General features: G+C 44.3%; 1 long non-coding RNA gene across 1 annotated transcript; it reads left to right on the top strand.

The window, feature by feature from the left end:
• Positions 1-413: 413 nt before the first annotated feature.
• On the top strand, positions 414-1,811 carry LOC107559782 (uncharacterized). Its single transcript, XR_001605660.1, has 4 exons — positions 414-681; positions 769-1,158; positions 1,238-1,377; positions 1,448-1,811. It is a non-coding gene; the product is annotated as an uncharacterized lncRNA (long non-coding RNA).
• The last annotated feature ends 5,763 nt before the right edge of the window (positions 1,812-7,574 follow it).

Raw genomic sequence — 7,574 nt, forward strand, 5'->3', positions numbered from 1 at the left:
ATATAGATATTTATGATAACACTACCATGTGGTTTGTTTCTCCAAAACTATTAGTCCATAAATTACCCTGAGCTCCTTCACTGTCTGATCAGCTCTTCACCTGCTGCAGCGGCGGCTTTTTCCGGTTCAGATATCACATCAGGGCTTTTATTGGTCCCTTTACGATCGGATATCTTTATTGGCTACTGAAGTGCCATCAAAGGGTTAAATATCAATCCAAATTGTTTGCATACTCTGTAACGAACTATGATTTAAAAGTAACAAAGTAGATTATTGTGCTTAATTTGTACTTAAGTACAAGTAAAAGTACAGCTTTAAAAATATACTCAAAAAAGTACAAGTACCCGACAAAACTACTTAATTACAGTAACGTGAAGTTGTAATTCGTTACCTCCACCACTGGTTTTACTTTACTCTGCATTGTTTGTGAGTTAGTGTTACCTTATAGTTTAGTTATTTTAAGCCCATCTGTCAACGTTGAGATAATTGTGTGGTGCTTTCATCTCTTGTAGAGACATAACGATCCAGATGGCGACACATTACCTGAGCTGCAGCCGTGCAACAAGTGTTGCAGTAATTACCACTGCCCTTTTTGCTCAGCCAGGGTGCTTAAGCCAGCCAAGCTGGTCAAAGTAAAAACTCATCTTCAAAGCCACTTCAACAAGGCTTTTGTCTGTGGAGGTATGACTATCTTGAGTTGTTTGTTTAATATATGTACTCACAATATATTATTGCATAATATTTTACCAGTATACTTATTTATTTTAGGCTTTACTATACACAGATGTGGACTAGGATGTCGACCAGCACCGCATCACCACTGTCCATACTGTGAAACTGTTTTAAGGAGAAGTGATTTTGAGACACATGTACAGGTTTGCAAACAAAAACCTGAGAAAGATTTCAGAGAAGACAGTCCTGTTTATCCTCCAAATGATCCGGGGCTAAATAATATGGTATGTTACATTCTTCAGCACAAGAAGATACCTGTTGATCTACCAGATGATGTGCGGGTACCATCACCAAACAAAGATTACCCAAGAAGCCTTTGTCCAGATGGATGTATCTGTCAGATTTGTCCAGGTGTCGTCCCCCTCAGGGTTCGCACCCTAATTACAAAGAAGGCTAAAATACTCACAAACTGGTCCATAATTGAAGGTATGATTTGGTGTTATCTAATTGCGTGTGTGATATTCAGATAAATTGTTCTCTGATGTATTACTTGTCTAAATTTGAGATGTTGCCACTTATTGTAAGCAGTGCCCACTATGTGGAATGTTCTACCATTACCAGGAGTGGAAAGACCACCTACATAACTTCAATGACCACAACATCCTAGCCATACCCTTATGTCTAACCTTGAGAAGCCTTCTCCAGGTAACTTTTAACTTAACACTATGGTGTATGTTTTTATGTATGTTGCTTAAAACTTGAATGTTACTTCCAGGTGCATACATCTGTGAGCAGAGGTGTTGATTTTTTGGAAGATTTAACAGGATTGAAGTTTCCGCCAGCTGACACTATATGCTTCATGCGTATTTACACTTTGAGGCCCTTACAGCACATGAATACAGGTATTCATGTCTCACCTGTGATTATCCCCCAGTGGTGATAATGGATCTACACAAAAAGGGTGTTATCAATCATTTTTCTTTCCAACTTTTTTTAATGGATTTATGGTATTTTAAAATAGTTTTGCCTGAATTAGTCAAAGTTGAAGTAAAATGAATTTAATTTAGAGGTGGCAGGACTCCACACAAGCTAGAACTGCCAATGTGTGCCATTATTCTTCTACAGTATTATACTGAACTGACCGGCAACATCAGTGATTAAGAAAGGCTTTTGATGTGTGATTCAGTTGCAAATTAAAGTCATTTTGTGACTTTTCTTACATCATAAACAAAGTGCAAAACATTGACCAAATGTGATTTCTTGATGATTTTATATTTTTTAATAGCGAATTTATAATTTAAAAATATAAAGCAAAAAGTAAAAACGAATGAATAAGCTGATAAGTGCTCCTCTGCTGCCATCTACTGGTTATAGTGGTAATTTGATGTATTTATTAATTTTTTTAAATAATTGTTTGTTAACCACAAAATGTATTTGGTTATCATATTAAAAATAAAATTTAAACTGGATCATTTTTAGAGATTTAAAGTGCTGTTAATAGTTGTGTTGTCACTGAAAAGTGCTTGAATTTCTTTCTCAAAAGGTTGTACAAACCCTGAAATTAATGAGGTAATAACTATTTCTGCCACAACACCATGGTATACTGTAGTTAGCGTTACTTCTTCTGGTTTTCTACATCAGCGCTATTTGATGTTTATAAAAGAGAATTCTGTGCAGAATTTTAATTCTTTGCACTAAATCTCACAGCAACATTATTCATTCTGCAGTGAAACTAGATCTCGCAGCAGTGTGCAGTAACAGCATCGCGAGATCAGCATTGGTTCTGTTCTGAGCTCTGACCAGTTTGCATGTGTTTTCGCTGTGCTCAATTATTGGTATGAGCTGATAAGCAGCTCAAACGAGTAGTACTGTTTTGTTACACTTTTGTTTCGTTTGCTGTTTGAACTTTCTCATATGTAACAGAAATTGCAGCTCTTATTAGTTGGGCAAGGTGCGACTGCTGATTCACGAGTTCGCACTAACATATAATGTGATTGAGTACTTAGTAGCATATTTGGCGTGCTGTCCAGAGGGAGGGCTCCGAGCTCGGATTAAAGCCCGAACCCAGAGAACCCCCCCCCCATCCCAAGAATGGGATGAAATTAGATTATTAGTGAGGTGTTGGGGTGGAGGCGGGATGCTGGAAAACTGTCGTGGAACTGAGGTAAGTTGGCTATATATATATATATATATACATACATACATACATACATACACACACGTATTGTGCTTGTTAAGGTGATTAGCTGATGAGCTCCATCTGGGCCAGACTGATTGATTATCTGATCGGGCTCCTCCCGAACCTTGTTAATAAAACATAATTTCACGAGTTCGCACTAACATAATGTGATTGAGCAATTAGTAGCATATTTGGCGTGCTGTCCAGAGGGAGGGATCCGAGCTCGGGTTAAAGCCCGAACCCAGAGAACTCCCCAAAAGAAGCTAATGGCATGAGACAGCAGCCGGAGAGAAAACTGTAAGTAGCCCCCAAAAATATGCGTGCTGTCAAGAAAAGTAGGGTGTGCGAGGAGGCGGCAGGGCGACTGGGAGGGGTCGTGCAGTGCGTCAGATGGCAAGCTCTACCTGTCGCTGAATGAGGAGGACAATGGAAGGCCGGGTGAGGGACTCTCGCTGCATCCGAAGGGAGCTGCGGCTCTGCGGCACCAGAAGGGAGAGTCCCTCTTGCAGCTGAATACGTGGCGTGGTTTAAAGCGTCAGATGGAGGGCTCTCACTACGACCGAAGGGAGCTGCACCGGAACGATGCGGAAAAAGCAAATGGGGCTCAAAACGATGTATGGATGGCTCTCACTGCGACCGAAGGGAGTCGCGGCTCTGCTGCACCGGAAGGGGGAGCCCTGTCCGATGCTGAATAAGCCTTGAAACTCGAAACAGATGGAGGGCTCCTGCTGCGACCGAAGAGAGCTGTGGCTCTGCTGCACCAGAAGGGGGAGCCCTGTCCGATGCTGAATAAGCCTTGAAACTCGAAACAGATGGAGGGCTCCTGCTGCGACCGAAGAGAGCCGCGGCTCTGCTGCACCAGAAGGGAGAGCCCGGTCCAATGCTAAATAAGCCCTTAGGCTCGAAATGACGAATGGAAGCACTGCAGCAGCAGTATCAAATGAGCGGGGCACTGCGGCGGCAGTATCAAATTAAGCGGGGCACTGCCGCGGCAGTATCAAATGAAGCGGGCACTGCTGTGGCAGTATCAAATTAAGCAGGGCACTGCAGCGGCAGTATCAAATGGAGCGGGCACTGCTGTGACAGTATCAAATTAAGCAGGGCACTGCAGCGGTAGTATCGAATGGAGCGGGCACTGCTGTGACAGTATCAAATTAAGCAGGGCATTGCAGCGGCAGCATCAAATTAAATTTAACTGATCAGAATTAGATGGTCATCGGACGCCTTCAAGAGCTATAGCAAGACCAATAATTTTCACACAAAGAAAGCCCATCAAACGAGAGCTTGGCTGCTGTGAGAGGCCTTTTTGAGCTGCTGTAGTTACTGCCCCGATTTGGAAGGAGTGGCTGGAAATCTTTCTATGGGTATGACTGGTTGGACGATGTTTTTTGAACATCATTTGGATATATGTTTTTGAAACCAAAAACATGTGACGGAGTGGTTACAGTATGACTGGTTGGACGATGTTTTTTGAACATCATTTGGATATATGTTTTTGAAACCAAAAACATGTGACGGAGTGGTTACAGTCAGTCATCGACAAAAAGAGGGTCAAGAGGGGATGTAGACTGAGAGCTTCTGAATTATAGGTAAGAAAAACGGCCTGATACGGTTGGATTGGTGACGAAAGGTTAAAAATGTTGACGTGGTGACCTATTTTTTCTGATCTGATTTACTTTGTTTGATGAAATATGAGATAGTTTCGCTGTCGAGCACGGAAAGGTCGGAGATGGTTGGATGGAGTTTGGGGTTGAATATAAGTTATTGTTAATTCCAAGCTTCTCAGGAAACAAAAAAAAACCCAGTATGAATATTGCGAGTCTACGAGCGGTATGAAGTGAGTGGTACCTGTGCAGAGAATGTGGATACATTTAGAAAGAAATGTCGAAAGCTGTCAGCTGTCTAGCGTCCAGGCTTGGAGGGTGAGAGCGCTGAATTCCTTTGATGAAAAGAGATGTTTGAGAATTGTTTATTTCAGGAAAAAATTGGATGCCGCTTAGATAATCTTTGATTGAACGGGCTTGGAGGTTCTTACAGTTGTTAAAGTAGGAAACGAAAGATGTGATTGAGAGGAGGGAGAAATCTGGAAATGGCAGGTTGTACGAGAGGTGGAAAGCTTTAAATCATCTCCAAGCAGTTAAATAAGATTGGATGGTTCTGGGTGAAACTGCTTGGAGGATCGACCCGAGTAACGCATTGAGGTTTTAAGGGATGTGTTATGGGAATACGAGTTGCGAATAGTGAGGTACTGGGGTTAGCGATGGGTCCGCCTCCGGAGCCAGCGCTCTGAATTTCTGCGAGAATCTGAGACTTGATGGTATTAGGCACAGGGGGTAGTTCCTGAGCTGCAGCATTTGATGGGGTAGGTAGTGGGACTGCTGTTAATGAAGTGTACTGAGGTTTAGATTGGAGAGAAGGGTTAGAAGGAAGATAAGGAGGGGCCGTAACCTTTTGCGGAGGCAGCCTCACGCACAGATTAGCCTCTGGTGCTTAGGGAAGCATGTAGGAAAAGGTAGAAGGAAATGAGGGAGGAGTGGGGGCTGCTGGCCATTGATAGGAAAAAGGAGTAGTGGAAGGGTAACAGTAAGGTGGCTGAGCTTGAATGGCTAGCGGAGGCTGCCTCACGCTAACGTCTGCCGCCGGATATAGAAGGACGGGGGGGGAAGGATAGGAGTTTGGGAACCTATGCCAGCGGGCAACGTTGTTTGCGGCACTGTAGCTGAAGGCGCTGCGGTGATTGGTTAAGAAGAAGAGTGAGGCAATGCAGTGTGAGGAGCAGCCGAGTCTGCCCAGCCGAGTCTCGGCCCAGGCTTGCTGATGGCCTGCTGCGTCTTGAAGCTCGACGGGAGTCGGAACTTGATCTGGAAGTCAACGTGATTTTGAATAAAGTAGGGCGCTATGAGGTAGAGGTGCATGGACTGCAATTGTCAGCAGAGAGCCTGATGTTTAAATCGGCTTCCGAGTTAGTGTCTGCTATGGGAGCTGGAGGCCACTGAAAAGAAAATTAGAAACGGGAGGAAAAGCCTGAAATGTGTGGGCCTGGCAGCCTCACGGAGGCAGCCTCACGCTTCCTTCAGCTGCTGTAGGCCACGGGAAGGGAGTGGGGTTTATGACATCCTGTAGAGCCTGTGCAGCCTGCACCACTAGCAGAGGCAGCCTCATGCTAGTGTGTGCTATAGGAGTTGAAGGCCATGGAAAAGGAAAAAGGATTAGAAGTAACGGGAGGAAAGACTGAGATGTGAGTGCATGTGTTGCAAGTGTAAGCAGCTTTGCGCTTGTTTCAGCTTCTGTAGCTGTAGGCCACAGGGCTTGTGATATTCGGGGGGAAATGCTGGAGAGCCTGTGCAGTTTGCACAGCTTGGAGAGGCAGCCTCACGCTAGTGTGTGCTATAAAAGCTGGAGGCCACTGAAAAGGAAAATGATTAGAAGTAACAGGAGGAAAGACTGAGATGTGAGGGCATGTGTTGCAAGCGTAAGCAGCTTTGCACTTGTTTCAGATGCTGTAGCTGTAGGCCACGGGGGCGTGTGATATTCGGGGGAAAATGCTGGAGAGCCTGTGCAGCCTGCACAGCTTGCAGAGGCAGCCTCACGCTAGTGTGTGCTACGTGAGCTGGAGACCACTGAAAAGGAAGAGAGGTTAGAAGTAGCAGGAGAAATATGACGACTTTGACATCATAAAATGACAAAAAGACATGCTTTTCCTCTTAACCACACAATAAGTAGTAAGTATTGAAACAGCTAGCCAGCCAAGCAGCACATCAGCTGGTAGAGACTTGGAGAAAGGTGCCTAGCAGTATGCACAACGCATGCGAATTAGGTTGCTAGTTGTACTTGTTCAATAGTAATAATAATAAGAATAGTTTCTTTATGATACACCTTAGTTGTTATTTTGCACCTATAATTGTACACTTTGTTTTTTTTTCAGTTTTTTATGAAAATCTAATCATTTTCATTTTATCTTTCTGTCTATCTGAGTACAGTGTAATTTAAAATGCAGGTAAAAAGCTAGTGAAAATTTATACAGAAAATGTGAGTAATTTCATTGTGTGTTCTATGCAGTTTTGCATCTTGGTTACAAAAATGACATCAACATCCATAATGTCATCACGTCGTTTAACAAATGACCTACCTTTAGCGACTTTACCTAAAAATGTAATTGCAACATGGCCTGCGGCTCTAGCGGAGGCAGCCTCGTGCTACCGACTGCTACGCCCAGCTACAGGTGGCGCTGCAGCCGGATGAGCCACGGTGAAAAGTTGAGCCGAAGCGGGAACCAAATGATGTTTTGCTGCGGTGAGAACTGGGGCGCGGCCCAGGCTCGTTTAAGGCCTGCCGCTGCGACCCAAAGCTCGAGGAGAGCCGGGTTTTGTGTGGGACAGTGGTAGTGTAAAGTGAGGCGAGTTCGAGACTTTGCTCGATCTATTGGCCGCCTTGGCTAATTTGCAGGGTGAAAAATAGATCGTACAGATCAGCTTTGCTTACCCTCCGTGAGAATGGTTCATCAGAAATAAATCAGCGTTTGCTTCAGCCTTATACTATCCACTTTCTGATCGGAGGATATATTGGCATGGCCGAATGATACGAGGATGTCGGGGAAGTTGGAAGTCTCGCCGGTGGAGGCGAGGTTAAGCCTCGACGTTGTGGAGAGCGTGTAGCTGATCGAGCAGAGCGGCGGCCGCGATGAAGACTGGTGCTCGGTGACGGTGACTGGCAGAAAAGGAGT

Source organism: Sinocyclocheilus grahami, unplaced genomic scaffold, assembly GCF_001515645.1.
Source record: "Sinocyclocheilus grahami isolate Dianchi unplaced genomic scaffold, SAMN03320097.WGS_v1.1 scaffold22.1, whole genome shotgun sequence".
Classification (NCBI taxonomy): Eukaryota; Metazoa; Chordata; class Actinopteri; order Cypriniformes; family Cyprinidae; genus Sinocyclocheilus; species Sinocyclocheilus grahami.